Source organism: Bubalus kerabau, chromosome 1, assembly GCF_029407905.1.
Source record: "Bubalus kerabau isolate K-KA32 ecotype Philippines breed swamp buffalo chromosome 1, PCC_UOA_SB_1v2, whole genome shotgun sequence".
NCBI classification, from domain to species: Eukaryota; Metazoa; Chordata; class Mammalia; order Artiodactyla; family Bovidae; genus Bubalus; species Bubalus kerabau.
In genome coordinates, this window is record NC_073624.1 from 200,795,898 (window position 1) to 200,813,029 (window position 17,132).

The following is a 17,132-nucleotide window of genomic DNA, read 5'->3' on the forward strand; positions in this document are numbered from 1 at the left end:
TTCCAAGAAAAGTTATGACCAACCTAGACAGCATATTAAAAAGCAGAGACATTACTTTGTCAACAAAGGTCCATCTAGTCAAAGCTGTGGTTTTTCCAGTAGTCATGTATGGATAAGAGTTGGACTATAAAGAAAGCTGAGCACCAAAGAATTGATGCTTTTGAACTGTGGTGTTGCAGAAGACTCTTGAGAGTCCCTTGGACTGCAAGGAGACCCAACCAGTCCATTCTAAAGAAGACCAGTCCTGAATATTCATTGGAAGGAGTGATATTGAAGCGGAAACTCCAATACTTTGGCCACCTGCTGTGAAGAACTGACTCATTTGAAAAGACCCTGATGCTGGGAAAGATTGAAGGCAGGAGGATAAGGGGACGACATAGGATGAGATGGTTGGGTGGCATCGATGACTCAATGGACATGAGTTTGAGTAAACTCTGGGAGTTGGTGATGGACAGGGAGGACTGGCATGCTTCAGTCCATGGGGTCGCAAAGAGTAGGACATGACTGAGCGACTGAACTGAACTGAACTGAACTCCCTAGTGTCCTGAGTAGGTTGGTTTGGTTTTATAGCAACCCAGGCAATTTGTTGCTGAAATTTCTTATTCTCCTTTCTATTGTCATGAAGGTTTTGCCCCACTCAGAGGTAGGAGTAAACAGGGAGTCAAAGCGTTAGGTAAATTTATCTTTTATTGAAAAATGCCTGGAAATGAAATAAAATAACACTCTCAATGAAACTCAAAGTAAAATATTTCATAGCATTTTAATGTCACTTTAGTCAAGGGAAAGATTTTTCCTATACGTAATCACCTTTCCTCCAGGAGTCTAATTTGTTCAAATGTCTTGGTTCTCTGGATAGCACACTGGGATGGGTCTGATGGAGCATGTGGGAGGGCTGAAAGTCCCAAACTAGTCAACCGATGAACCATGCTTTGCTGTTGGCAGTTGCTCGTACCAGAAAGTTATGTGTGAAGTCACACAGTATGGATTCTGCTTGCATTCCTGCCATTGATATGGTTGATGCTATTGGATTCTTTCTCTCTGTTTCTTATATATGTGGTTTCTCCTTCCTCTATTTCACCTTTTCTTGGGATATTTTAAAAATCTGGCCTCCAAAATCAGGAAGAGGGAAAGTTTGCTCTATGTTGTTTTGAACCTTTTAGTTCCATACTTGATCTGATAGTTTTTAAGCTTTGAAAAAGAGGATTTGTAGTCTCCACTTTTGGTTTTATAGTCACTTGTAGTTATATAGACTGAGAAGGGTGAAATGGCAAAGCAGATGAGGTATGGATTGGAAGGAATCCCATGATCAGTAACACACACACACACACACATACACATTCATATATATGCACAGCATCAAGATTATTATTGGAATTTCTCTTCTTTGTGCATGCCCAAATCAAATAATCAATTTATCTTCTAAGCCAAAATATCTGAGTTAAACAGATATTAAAGGGACTATTATTAATAGTTAAATGCTGATAACAAGCATAAACTACTGCTGTATTTGGCAAACTGGGGCTGTGGTAACCTTAATAATAGGGCTTCCCAGGCGGCGCTAGTGGTAAAGAACCTGCCTGCCAATGCAGGAGACATAAGAGATGTGGGTTTGATCCCTGGGTTGGGAAGATCCCAGGGAGGAGGGCATGGAAACCCACTCCAGTATTATTGCCTGGAGAATCCCCATAATATGATGCTGAATTCCAAATGGAAATTCCTTCCATAAATGCATGTTTTTAATGATAAAGTCCTTTAAGGATGGATATGTTTTATGAATTTTGTATTGAAAGTTCTAAGAGAATCATATTGGCTGGTTGAGCAATGATTCCAATGCAGCAAGGAGATTTCTAAATGAATCTGATAAAGTTTATTGAAACAAATACCTTTGGGTGTGCATCTCTCCTCAAGAATGGTATAGAAATTACGGCTCCAATTTAACATTCTCTGAAACCATCATGGACCAAAACAAAATATTGGAAAGTAGGCTTTCCAATGTATTTTTAATATACTGGCCAAGATTAGTATATCTGGAGACAGATGCTTGTACTGAAATCTGGGCTCCAATACCTATATAGTTGTGTGATCTTAATTCTTTAACTTTCCACGTCTTTGTTGCTGCAGTAGTTAAGTTGGATAGTTACAGCACTTGCTTCATATGGTTGTTTTAAAGGTTAAATCGCTTAATACAAAAAACAAGTACAATGCCTGGTACAGAGCAGGTGCTTGATTTAGCATTTATTATGATCTGCCTTAACAACTGGCACAACCAGCTATTTATTGCCAGAGCAAGAAACCAGGAAATCATTACCACATTCTCTTTTTACTCCTTCTAATCACTGATGTGATTTTTAAGGTGTACTATTCTCTCAGTGAGTTTTCCTCAGTCCACTATTGTTCCCCAACAATAGACATATTGTCATATCCCCTGTCATATCCACAGGCAGCCAGAATGACTTTTATAATGCGTAGTGTGATAAGTCCCTTTTCTATATAAGTTCCTTCAGTGGCTCCTCATCCTTGGAATGGGTGCACCAGGCTCTTCAAAATATGACTTCTGTTTACTTAATTCCCCAGCGTCATTTCTTGCCACATTTTCCTCATATTTACAGACTCATTAGACAAACTTTCCTGAAGCTCTATGAAAGACCGCCTCATTTGAGCCTTTCTTCTTTCACATAATACTGCTTGTTTTATTCCTGCTTTCTCTTACGTTGGCCTTAACACCCTTCAGGGCTGAGCTTGTCTATTTCTTCCTTCAGAGCTATCTGGCACTTAAATGTGGTTAGGTGCCTTCTCAATGGCCTGTGTATACTTTTCTCAGAGCTTCTTGCGCATTTCTGATACGAGTACAAAGAGTGCACAGTCTGTTTCTTCAATAGAGTGTGAACTACTAGGCAGGAGCTAGGATCTTCTTTATTGTTATTTCTGTTCTCTGTGTGCAACATACGGCATGTAATGTCTGTGCAAAAGATGCTGGTTGAGTGAATGCATACCTGTGGTATTGATTAATAAATTATAGGAGGTCATTTTTGGTGTTGGTTTTTGGCTTTTTAAAATAAAAATGCTAGATTTTTTCCTACAGATTTAAAGGTTTTTCTGAAACTGCCTTTTAAAAGGTTGAGTTTTTCTCCTTAAATTTGTATGATGAGATCGATCCTCATTAAGTTTGTAGAGTCTCTCAAGAGATAAGGAGAGAAGAGAGCATAAAAAAGTTAATTAAGGAAATACAAATTTATGGAAATGGTATGTCATCCTTGAAATTGCAAATGGGATTGAAAATAACACTAATTCTTATGCCCTGTTGCTGTATATTCTTTTCATTGCATGTACTATTTCATTAGCTTGTCTCGTCTCGTCTCGGAGCCTTATTTCCATAGAGAGGATTGGGACATCTTTAAGTAGAATATGCAGCCAGCTAGATGTCTTGAATGAGAGGTCTCAAATTTTTATCTGACAGCCATAGGAATTCAAAACTACAGCTTGTGACTACATGTTTATACTGGATAACTGAGTATATAAACTTGTTTTGGTAAGAATTAAAGTGTTTTAAATTATTTTCAGATATTAATAAGCATAAACTTTGTCTTTTTTCTTTCAATATATTTTCATTATAGAAATAATTATTTTTATAGGAAATTGCAAATATTCATTCCCCTAAGGCTACACTTTCAATATGTTAGCCACTAGCCACATATATTGAACAGTTGAAATGGGCTAGTCCAAAATTAGATGTGCTGTAAAGTTTAAGATTTCAAAGAATTCGTTTAAAAAGCAATGCAAATTATTTCAGTAATTTTATATTACCTCAATAATTTTATATTTTGTTACATTTATATAGTTATTATATCTATATATAATTTATATGTTTATTTGCAGGAGTATTTTTAATATATTTAGTCAAATAATTTTTTCTTCAAATTAATTTCACCTCTGAATTTTTATTTATTTATGTATACTAGAAAATTTAAAATTACCTATGTGGCTCATATTATATTTCTATCAGACAGCTCTTCTCTAAAGTGCTTTCCATTTTGTAGCTTGTTTTGTGTGTGTAGAGTCCTGAGGAAGTTTGTAATAAAAGGACTTCATGCCAAATACCACTAATAAAGCTATTGTAATACATTAGTGTCAGTATATACAATACTGTGAATGAGCGTGTCTGCTGTTACTTCAGTCCTGTCTCTTTGCGACCCTATGGACTGTAGCCCACCAGGCTCTTCTGTCTATGGGATTCTCCAGGTAAGAATACTGGAGTGGATTGCCATGCCCTCCTCCAGGAGGTCTCCTTTACCCAGGGACTGAACCCCTGTCTCTAATGTCTCCTGCATTGGCAGACCGGTTCTTTACCACTAGCGCCACCTGGGAAGCCCAAAGTTAAATGCACCTGGTACTTAATTTTTTTCTTAAGAATATTTGAAACATATCAATTATATGATCTAAATTTGTGAATAGCTGTAGTCTACAGTTTATGTCTTGGTCAGAGATTTTATGTTTCAAATATTTTGATGTAAAATTATCCTTCTGAGTCTTCAGTTGAATTATTATTTCTTTTATTTACTCTAAAATGCTGAAGGAAGTTGGAAACTGGCAAAAAATTTTTTGCACCAACATTTGCTCATCACTGTCAGTTTTCCTCCACTCTTTTGAAACAGTGAGTGCATCAGGCTTGGGAATGCAGACCAGGGAACTTTGTTGGTAAGAAGGGACTTGCCTCCTAGGGGCAACGTATGAAGCAAGGCTGCCTGGAGGCATGCCAGAGGAAGCTGAAACCAAAGCCCAGCAGACAGTCTGACTGTGCTATTATTACAGAGTGGCAGATTCCATATAGGCTGCAATGGTTGGGAACCATGGAAACCAGACTAGAGTGAGAGTACACAAGGGTGGCAGACAGAGCTGGAGAAGTCCCAGGAGCTGCAGGACCACAGGCAGATGGTACTTTTATGGGGCATTAGAGGCAGTGGGCTGTGTGGTCATTAGGACATCAGCCCATTTCAGATAACCAATTACAGCTTGTACAGGTTTAAGTGTATTTTACAATATAATTAATGTTTGATACAAACAGTGAATTTAATTTGTGAATTGTGTCAAGTAGCTTTCCTGTATTATCAAACTGAACCAATGGTTTTACGTAATAAAAAGCTGAAATTATGCCCCACACAAGAAAGAAATCAAATGTGATCTTTGGTTCAAAATTCTTCACTTGAGCTCTCATATTTGCTTTCCATTTCAGCTCTCAAATGTCAAATTTCAGCCCTCTGGGTTCATTTATACTTGTTTTTGTAAAATAGATAATAAGCCATTTGGTATCTCTTTAATAATATACTTGTGTAGTCGCAGAAAAACCCCACCACCAACGATTTTTGTTGCTTATTTGTGTTTGGCTAACATGATAGCCATTTCATTTTTACTTCTTATTTTATACTGGAGTATAGCCAGTTAACAATGTTGTGATAGTTTCAGGTGGACAGCAAAGGGACTCAGCCATACATGTACATGTATCCATTCTCTCCCTGTGTTATTAGGACCTTGTTGGTTATCCATTTAGATATACCAGTGTGTACATGTCCTCAAACCCCTAACTATCTCTTTCCTCCATTTCTTCCCCCAGACAGTCATCAATTCATCGCTAACTCGGTGTCTGTTTCTGTTTTGTAAATAAATTCATCTGTATCATTTCTTTTTAGATTTCACATATAAGAAATGTCATATGATATATCTTCTTCTCTGACTTACTTCACTCAGCATGACAATCTCCAGGTCTTCCCATGTTGCTGCAAATTGCATTATTTCATTCTTTTTAATAGTTGAGTAATATTCCATTGTATGTATGTACCACATCTTCTTTATCCATTACTCTCCTGATGAACATTTACATTGCTTCCATGTCATGTTTTGGTTGTTAGAAATACTGCTGCAATGAACACTGGGGTGCATGTATCCTTTTGGATCATTTTTTTTTTCTTTCTGGGTATGTGCCCAGGAGGGAGATTGCACAGTTATGGTAGCTCTAATAGCAATTTAAAACCTATTTAGATGTATGCTGAAAAGAAATGGCAATCCACTCCAGTATTCTTGCCTGGGGAATTCCATGGACAGAGGAGCCTGGTGGGCTACAGTCCATGGGGTCCCAAAGAGTCGGACTTGATTGAGCAACTAACACAGACTTCTTGAGGCACAGCTTTAACACAATCAATTTATGCATGGTAATATTTTAAATCTTAACCAGTTTCTTGGTGATTAGTCTAAGAACATGTAATAAATTATCCTAGTTATTGATAAAAGGATAAGATGGTCCAAAGCAAATGATTCATTCATTGGGTGATAGGAAGGGTAGAGTCAAGCTGGAGAGTGGTTTTGGAAGAGTTTCCCATTGGAGTGCTGCATCTTAATTTTGGGTTGACTTGTTGATAAATTTAGATTTTAATCTTTACAAATGGGAGAGATTTTTTTCTTTATTGACAGTGCCTCCATGAAGTCATGGAAGTATACTCATGGAGATGTCTTCTTGTAGCTCTTAGGAGAGGACTGAGGAGTTAAGCATTCTATGGCTTCTGCAATGAAATTGAGACTCAGAAGTCCAGGTCATCAAACTTTTTCATTTATATCTCAGCATGAGATGGCCAAAGAGGAAGACAGAAATTCTGGGCCCATCTCTCTGGAATCTTAGGAGAGAATTCCTACTGCCAGTCTGGTCTCTATTTTTCCCACACCACAGAGTTCTGATTCCAAGTGGCCTTGGGTGTGTGGTTTCCCACTCTTTTGCATATTTACTTTTTATCTTTCAACATTTAATATGCAGATGGATATAATATGGTGGCCCAGTTTAAGATGGACCACAGATGGGTTTTGTTCACTTCCTGTGGCTCTAGGCCAGGAGTAAGGAGAGAGAGAGGCTTTCACTGGGTTGATAAATCATGAACAGACTCATACATATTGGTTAGAACTTGACTCTTAATATTTCTTAGTTGGGTAAATTAACTTCCTTGTGTCTGTTTTATCTAAAAAAATGGAATTAAAAATAACACATGTCTTATAAGGGCTGCTTGAGAATAGACTGATGATTAAATGAAAGATGTTTAGCCAGTTTCTTCCATGTAATATGTATTCAAAAAGGCTGGTTATTGTTATTATCAAAGAGAAAAAATGTCTCAATCTACTGCTACATTTTCTTTGACCTCTTATGGGGCACCTCCTTAGGTAGACAAGGCTGTAAAGAAGGTTGAATGTTATGCAATGTAAAGATAGTAAGCAGTTGATAGACAAATTAAGTTCCATGTATTCTTAGGGGAATCCTATGTCTAGCATACTTATAGACCCCACATAAAAGCTTGATAACTATCATCAAGTTTCTGTATCTGAAGAAACACCATGGAACTCAATTATTTTTAATGAAATTCCCACTTTTCCAAAACATAAATCATGAACAAGTTTTAAAAAATGAAGGTTGCCTTGGAGACTGTCAAAATGTGACTCTACACTGACTTACATTTATCAGTCCTATTTATTACATATTTTCTCTTTTAATAAAAAGCCGTTGGTTAGTCAATCATACAATTAACTGTACACTGTATCTCTTCTATCAAAACCTTCAATATGAGACAGAAACATTTTCAGTGTTAGAGATATTTTTCCATTGTGTTGGCATCATTTCCATTTATCAGATGAAATACTGCAAAGAAAATAATGTTTGGTGGATTGAACATCTATCTTCAGAAAAAAACTTGATAAATCATGGCATAGCAGGAAAGTGAAACCTGAGAAATTACAATTTGTCTAATGACAAATTAACAGCTAACAAAAAAGACAAATGAAACTATGACATTATTTAAATAAGTATTCAGGAAAAATTACTAGCATATTTTATGTTATTAAATCTGAACTAGTTCAAAAAGGGGACTGATGGATTTTACAAATCTGCTATTATCTCGTTATTATAAAATATATTTAAAGACAATTAGCTCCAGATATTTTCAACTTTTTTAGAGAATATTTGAGGACTAAAGAATGATAAACTATCTACTCTGTTCTCCATTTTTAGAAATACAAATCAGATGCTCCCATAGAAGTAAGACTGCAGTTCTGAGAGATGGTATAGTGGATAAAAACAATCCTTTGAGGCAGTAGTTTGAGTTAGAAGATACTTTGTTCCCTTGAACAAGTTTAGTAACCTTGAAGCTTCATATTTCTCATCTCTACAGAATCCACCTATAATTCTATATGATTTTTAATAAATCAATTCATTTGAAGTTTTTAGAAAAATTTGCCACATATAAGCATTCTGCCAGTTAATATTATCATTATTTTTATTATTGTTATTGCTACTACTGTTATTCTATATAAAGCTATTGGTTGGCCAAATTTAGGAACTCATTCTTGGCAATTCAAAATTTGCTTTAAAAAAAAAAACTTACTTTAGGATTAACTTATAAAGTGTTTGTTCTAACATATCAAGGTTAAAAGAAAAAAAGAGGTGAGGTTATAATAGACCAGAGGCTTCTCACTGTCCAAATAAATCACCACTGAAATTCTCATCATTATTAATAACTTTAGAAAAATATGCATTATCATTTAAATTGGTGGCATGTTGTTACATGTATCTTGGACTAGTTATGAAGAAAGTTAGTGATTAATATTTCTTAATTTCATTTCCTACAATGTATATATGTTGGAGTAGTTGGCAACTTAGATTCTGGATGTTGTAGCAAAAACCCTGGACAGCTAAGAAATGAGATCCAGATGAAATACTTTCATTTCATAACTACATGCCTTCAGAAACAGTCTTGAGTATTTATCAAGCCTCTTACAGTTCAAAATTCTACAAGTCTGAGAGTAATGATGGAACTGTGGTAAGGATACTAATTCAGAGTAATAACTTAATCTTACATAATTAACTCAAAGCCAAGCTCAAAAAAGCCTTCAGTATAAAATATAGGAAAACTCGTTTATGATAAAATAATGTATTGTGTGAATTTTAAAGTTCTGTTGTAAGTGTTTTAAGTTTGTTCTACCACCGCATGTTGTGTACAGAGGCAGAGAGTTGTGTGTGTGTGTATACACACACACACACACACACACACACTTAACTTTTAAGTAAATATATTCTATTTCTCCAATTAGGTGGTACATACCTCAAAAAAGGAAGCTCAGGTATGTACCACCTAACAGATAAAATAGAATATATTCTTAAAAGTTACATATCCATAGTTTTTTTCAACAAGTAACTGATATTCTTTTTAAAAGATATCTCTAAAGTTGTGAAAATATTTTGTATACTTGAAATTGAATTTTTTTACTTAGATACATTTAGTGCAGGAAGTATACATCCCAGGCAAGGAAAATGGTGTGAACTACAGCTTGATAGTAGGGATATATATGGCTTGTGTAGGAGTAGTGTGTAGACTAGTTTGGAAGGAACAGAGGGCTTGGGGGAGTGAACAGAGAGCTTCAAACTAGGATGGAGAACATATTGCTGACTGCCTTGACTACCTGTTAAAAACATATAACATAGTTCGCTAGAAAATGTAGAATGATCACAAGTTTTTAAAAAGATTGTAATATATGCAAAGTGTTTTTTTTTATAGTGAAATTAATCTGGCAGCACTGTGAAGGTAAATTGGATATGAATGAGAATAGAGTCAATGAGCTAGTTAAGACTGGTTTAGCAGCAATAGAAATGTAGAAGGAGGAATAAATACAAGTGATGTGAGTCCTGTAGTGCAAATATAATCTTATTCATCATTGCATCTTAAGCACACAGTATAACAGATGCTTTATTTAAGCACAAAAATTTGTTTATTAAATAGGTATTGGAAAATTTTATTTTAAACAGAAAAAATGTTTTAATTTACACATGAATTCTAAAAAAAAGGAGACCTAAGAAGTGGCAAAAAGCACTTTTATACTTTTTAGACAGTTCAGTTCAGTTCAGTCACTCAGTCGTGACCAACTCTTTGAGACGCCATGAATCGCAGCACGCCAGGCCTCCCTGTCCATCACCAACTCCTGGAGTTCACTCAGACTCACGTCCATCGAGTCAGTGATGCCATCCAGCCATCTCATCCTCTGTCGTCCCCTTCTCCTCCTGCCCTCAATCCCTCCCAGCATCAGAGTCTTTTCCAATGAGTCAACTCTTCGCATGAGGTGGCCAAAGTACTGGAGTTTCAGCTTTAGCATCATTCCTTCCAAAGAAATCCCAGGGCTGATCGCCTTCAGAATGGACTGGTTGGATTTCCCTGCAGGCCAAGGGACTCTGAAGAGTCTTCTCCAACACCACAGTTCAAAAGCATCAATTCTTCAGTGCTCAGCCTTCTTCACAGTCCAACTCTCACATCCATACATGACCACTAGAAGAACCATAGCCTTGACTAGACGGACCTTTGTTGGCAAAGTAATGTCTCTGCTTTTCAATATGCTATCTAGGTTGGTCATGACTTTCCTTCCAAGGAGTAAGTGTCTTTTAATTTCATGGTTGCAGTCACCATCTGCAGTGATTTTGGAGCCCCAAAAAAGAAAGTCTGACACTGTTTCCACTGTTTCCCCATCTATTTCCCATGAAGTGATGGGACCAGATGCCATGATCTTCGTTTTCTGAATGTTAAGCTTTAAGCCAACTTTTTCACTCTCCTCTTTCACTTTCATCAAGAGGCTTTTGAGTTCCTCTTCACTTTCTGCCATAAGGGTAGTGTCATCTGCATATCTGAGGTTATTGATATTTCTCCCGGCAATCTTGATTCCAGCTTGTGCTTCTTTCAGTCCAGCATTTCTCATGATGTACTCTGCATATAAGTTAAATAAGCAGGGTGACAATATACAGCCTTGATGTACTCCTTTTCCTATTTGGAACCAGTCTGTTGTTCCATGTCCAGTTCTAACTGTTGCTTCCTGACCTGCATACAGGTTTCTCAAGAGGCAGGTCAGGTGGTCTGTTATTCCCATCTCTTTCAGAATTTTCCACAGTTTATTGTGATCCACAGAGTCAAAGGCTTTGGCATAGTCAATAAAGCAGAAATAGATGTGTTTCTGGAACTCTTGCTTTTTCAATGATCCAGCGGATGTTGGCAATTTGATCTCTGGTTCCTCTGCCTTTTCTAAAACCAGCTTGAACATCTGGAAGTTCACGGTTCACATATTGCTTTTAAACAAAGAAACCACAAATTTCTGAGGAAGTGGCAGGATCGAGAAACTTGGGCTTTTGGTGCATATTTAGTGAAGAATTGAAACAGTTTGGGCTTGAGGCAGTAAATAAAGAAGGAACATGGTTTGTTTATTTGACCTCTTTGACTGAATTCCCAGCTCTGGCAGTAAGAGTGTCCTTCTACCGCAAGATGTAGGGAGGGCACCTTTCACACGGGGATTCATTTCTGGCTTTTACAGAGACAAGAGAGGAGAGTCAGGGTGTCATTCTTTCATAGGCCATTATTATGTAGTTTTAACTTGACATAATATGCCACTTTGGCATTTTTAGGGATGGCCCATTCTAAGCCCCCATGTTGATGAGGATTCACCTCCCCTCTTATTTTGTTCCTCAGCCCTGGGGAGGGAGTGGCTTTCTCTAGTTATTGATCTGGGCTGCCTTGACATTCCCCTTCATATCCCATTTCCTGCATAACCAACTTTCTGCCTCAAATATCTTCTTTTTAAAAAGTTTTTATTTATATTAGAGTATATGATTTACCGGAGAAGGCAATGGCACCCCACTCCAGTACTCTTGCCTGGAAAATCCCATGGATGGAGGAGCCTAGAAGGCTGCAGTCCATGGGGTCGCTGAGGGTTGGACACGACTGAACGAATTCACTTTCACTTTTCACTTTCATGCATTGGAGAAGGAAATGGCAACCCACTCCAGTGTTCTTGCCTGGAGAATCCCGGGGACGGGGAAGCCTGATGGGCTGCCATCTATGGGGTCACACAGAGTCGGACACGACTGAAGCGACTTGGCAATTAGCAATATGATTTACAGTGTTGTATTAGTTTCAGGTATACAGCAAAGTGATACAGTTATCTGCATACAAAGAACTTAATCATGTCCAACTCTTTGCGACTGCACAGACTGTAGCCCATCAGGCTCCTCTGTCCATGGAATTCTCCAGGCAAGACTGGAGTAGGTAGCCATTCCCTTCTCCATGGAAGCTTCCAACCCAGGGATCGAACCTGGGTCTTTACTGTCTGAGCTACCAGGTTATACGTGTGTGTGTGTGTGTATACACATATATTTTACATATATATAATATATATATACACACACACACATATATTCTTCAGATTCCTTTTTCATGTAGGTTATTACAGAGTATTGAGTAGAGGTTCCTGTGCTATACAGTAGGGTATTGTTATCTATTTTATATGTATTTTTTTTGTGTATTAGTATTAATCTCAACCTCCTCTAATTTTCCCCCACCCCCTCATTTTCTGTTTGGTAACTATAAGTTTATTTTCTAGGTCTGTGAGTCTGTTTCTGTTTTCTAAATAAATTCATTTGTTTCATTTTTTAAGATTCTACATATAAGTGATATCATATGATATCTGTCTTTCTCTGACTTCCTTTAGTATGATAATCTCTAGATTCATCTATATTGATGGAAATGGCATTATTTTTATTGTTTTTATGGCTGAGTAATATTCCACTGTGTACATGTATCACATCTTCTTTATCCATTCCTCTGTTGGTGGGCATTTAGATTGCTTCCATGTCAGCTATTTCAAATAGTACTGCAATAATTATTGGTTGCATGTGTCTTTGCAAAGTATAATTTTCTCCAGATATATACCCAGGAATGGGATTGATGGATTACATGGTAGTTCTGTTGTTAGTTTTCCATATGTATATTTTTCATAGTGGTTGGGAAATTTACATTCCCACCAAAAGTGTAGGAGGGTTCCCTTTGTTCCACATCCTCTCCAGCATTTATTGTTTGTAGACGTTTTCATGATGGCCATTTTGACTAGTGTGAGGAAATAGTTCCGTGTTGTTTTAATTTGCATTTCTCTGATAATTAGCACTGTTGGCAGTGTTGAGCACCTTGTGCTTTTGGCCATCTATATATCCCACTTTTTTTTTTTTTTTCTGGTAATGACTTTATTTTTTCAGTTAATGTAACCAACCCATGATACAGCATACTAAATCCTAAAGTACAAATCCAAGTAAGGTAATACCTTTACTAAGTTACAAAACTTTGGCAAATCAGTACAGTACTCTTTAACACAATATAATGTACTTTTGTTGGAGTCATTTATTACTTTTGTGATAATTTTTACTCCAAAATAATGTTATCTGGGTATGAAATGAAAAGATAATGATTTTTAATGGTGGTTTATAGCAGAGCAAATTATTTTATGCAGTTAATGTCTTTTTAAAATGATACAGTTTCTCCTTTAAAAGTGAGTTCCCTCATGTAAGCTGTCCAAGATTACTGAAACAGGGCAGTTGTGCATATACAGAGGGGGCTCTGTTTGCTTCTGAGGTTGGTCCAAAGACAGATAGAATTCTAATGAATGAAAAGCTTTAAAATTCTACCTTAAAGAGGTTTCACCAGCCAATACCAATTTCCAAACATACTTTGCAAAAATTGTTAAAACTTTGCATGTACTGAATTCTCAAAATCAGTCATTTCTGACCATATGAATTTCAGCTGATCCTTTTTATTTAGAAACCCTGACCTCTTTGGTTTGATCAAGTCACATAGCTTTAGCTTATTAAAAAGAATTCTACCTAAAATAGAGTTGTATTTTTTAAATAACAAATAAATATACTGCCAGCTTGTAGAGACTTGGGGAACTGGGTGTCATGTATCAACTTTCATTATAATTTCTTCACAAATGCTGCTGCTGCCATTGGTGTCTGTCTTGCCAAAGCTGTCAGTTCCTCAACTTCAACATTTAGTTTATGTATTACACACTCCATTGATTCTCAGCCTTTATTCAATTCAGTTCATTCTCTCAGTTGTATCTGACTCTTTGTGACCCCATGGACTGCCGCATGCTAGGCCTCCCAGTCCATCACCAACTCCTGGATTTACTCAAACTCATGTCCATTGAATCGGCGATGCTATCCAACCATCTCATCCTGTGCCATCCCCTTCTCCTACTGCCTTCAATCTTTCCCAGCATCAGGGTCTTTTCAGATAAGTCAGTTCTTCCCATCAGGTGGCCAGAGTACTGGAGTTTCAGCTTTAGCATCAGTCCTTCCAATGAATATTCAGGGCTGATTTCCTTTAGGATGGACTGGTTGGATCTCCTTCCAGTCCAAGGGACTCCCAAGAGTCTTCTGCAACACTACAGTTCAAAAGCATTAATACTTCAGCACTCAGCTTTCTTTATAGTCTGACTCTCACATCCATACATGACCACTGAAAAAACCATAGCTTTGACTAGATGGACCTTTGTTGGCAAAGTAATGTCTCTGCTTTTTAATGTACTGTCTAGGTGGGTCATAGCTTTTCTTCCAAGGAGCAAGCATCTTTTAATTTCATGGCTGCAGTCACCATCTGCAGTGATTTTGGAGCCCCCCAAAATAAAGTCTGTCACTGTTTCCACTGTTTCCCCATCTATTTCCCATGAAGTGATGGGACCAGATGCCATGATCTTAGTTTTCTGAATGTTGAGTTGTAAGCCAACTTTTTCACTCTCCTCTTTCACTTTCATCAGGAGGCTTTTTAGTTCTTCTTCACTTTCTGCCATAAGGGTGGTGTCATCTGCATATCTGAGGTTGTTGATATTTCTCCCGGCAATCTTGATTCCAGCTTGTGCTTCTTCCAGCCCAGTGTTTCTCATGATGTACTCTGTATATAAGTTAAATAAGCAGGGTGACAGTATACAGTCTTGATGTACTCCTTTCCCGATTTGGAACCAGTCTGTTGTTCCATGTCTAGTTCTAGCTGTTGCTTCCTGACCTGCATACAAATTTCTCCAGAGGCAGGTCAGGTGGTCTGATATTCCCATCTCTCTAAGAATTTTCCAGAGTTTGTTGTGATCCACATGGTCAAAGGCTTTGGCATAGTCAATAAAGCAGAAATAGATGTCTTTTTCTGGAACTCTATTGCTTTCTTGATGATCCAGTGGATATTGGCAATTTGTTCTCTGGTTCCTCTGCCTTTTCTGAATCCAGCTTGAACATCTGGAAGTTCACGGTTCATGTACTGTTGAAGTCTGGCTTGGAGAATTTAAAGCATTACTTTGCTAGCATGTGAGATGAGTGCAATTGTGTAGTAGTTTGAACATTCTTTGGCATTGCCTTTCTTTGGGATTGGAATGAAAACTGACCTTTTCCAGTCCTGTGGCCACTGCTGAGTTTTCCAAATTTGCTGGCATATTGAGTGCAGCACTTTCAAAGCATCATCTTTTAGTATTTGAAATAGCTCAACTGAAATTCCATCACCTCCACTATCTTTATTTGTAGTGATGCTTTCTAAGGCTCACTTGACTTCTCATTCCAGGATGCCCGGCTCTAGGTGAGTGATCACAACATTGTGGTTATCTGGGTCATGAAGATATTTTTTGTACATTTCTTCTGTGTTCTTGCCACCTCTTCTTAATATCTTCTTTTTCTTTGTTAGCATTTGATGATATCATACTTGCCATCAGCCCTTCAAGGTAACTGCTGAGACTGATCTCTTTCACGGTAATTATGGCTTCTCGAATCAAGTATTTTTTTCTGGGTCTTGAGGATGTGGTTTATATATGTCTCTCATCTACTGAAACCATATTTGTAAATGAAATATTTGTAGATTTAAGTTCCATTATGGATCCACTACAGAATATTCTTGCATATATGTTTTGGTTCTTGCTGCACCAATAATAGATTTCACAATGGAAGGCAGTCCCCACTCTGCTGAGAAGTCTATGGCTGTGCAACCTTCCAGAGGTGTATATGTGTCTGTCCAGTACATCAGCTCCAACCACACTCGGGTTCATAGGGTTTGGGTGTTTCTGCATTGCAGCTGTTGTAACAATTTCCCATGGGTGGTCAAAGACGTGCTCTGAAGTCCAGATCTTCAAGGTGATGGTGGCCAGTACAGTTTCCTGGTGATGCTAGGTCACAAATGAGGCAAAGAGACCACTCTTGCCCAAGCTCTGCCCCTCAGCCACCCTGCCAGCTGCCCAGTGTATATCTTCTTTTTTTAATAGAAATGTCTTTTTAGATCTTGTGCCCATTTGGGGGTTGGGTTATTTGGCTTTTTGATCTTGAGCTGCATGAGCAGTTCATACATTTTGGAGATTAATCCCTTGTTGGTCACATCATTTGCAATTATTTTCTCTCATTCTGTGTGTTGTTTTTCTGTTCTGTTTATGGTTTCCTTTACTGGGCAAAGGCCTTTAAGCCTAATAAGGTCCCATTCATTTTTTATTTTTGTTTTTATTTTCATTATTCTAGGAGGTGGATGCAAAAAGATACTGCTGTGATGTACATCAAAGACTGTTCTGTCTATGTTTTCTTCTAGGAGTTTTATAGTATACAGTCTTAATTTAGGTCTTTAATCCATTTTCAGTTTATTTTTGTGTATGGTATTAAAATTTTAATTTAATTCTTTTACATGTACCTGTCCAATTTTCTCTGCGCTACTTTTTGAAGGGACTCTTTTCTTCTTGTACATTATTGCCTCCTTGATCATAGATTAAGGTGATCATAGGTGCATGGGTTTATTTCTTGGTTTTCTATCCTGTTATATTGATCTATATTTCTGTTTTTCTGTCAGTGCCATACTGTTTTGATGACTGGAGCTTTGTAGTATAGGCTGAAGTTAGGGAGACTGACTCCTCCATCTCCTCTTTTCTGCCGCTAAGGGTTGCTTTGGCTGTTTGGGTTTGTGTGTGTGTGTGTGTGTTTCCATACTAACTTTGAACTTTTTGTTCTTGTTCTGCAAAAAATGCCATTGTTAATTTGATAGGCATTGCCCTGAATCTGTATATTGCCTTGGGTAGTATAGTTATTTGACAATACTAATTCTTCCAATCCAAGAATATGGTATATCTTTCCATCTGTTTGTGTCATCTTCAATTTTGGTCATATCAATGTCTTACAGTTTTCAGAGTATAAGACTTTTGCCTCCTTAGATAGGTTTGCTCCTACTTTTTTTTTTTTTTTTTTGATGTGATGGCAAATGAGGTTGTTTCCTCTCAATTATCAAAGAAATCAG

At 37.3% G+C, this 17,132-nt stretch overlaps 1 pseudogene; it reads right to left on the minus strand.

The window, feature by feature from the left end:
* Window positions 1–13,798: 13,798 nt before the first annotated feature.
* On the minus strand, window positions 13,799–16,589 carry LOC129625737 (PRELI domain containing protein 3B-like; annotated as a pseudogene).
* Window positions 16,590–17,132: the final 543 nt, after the last annotated feature.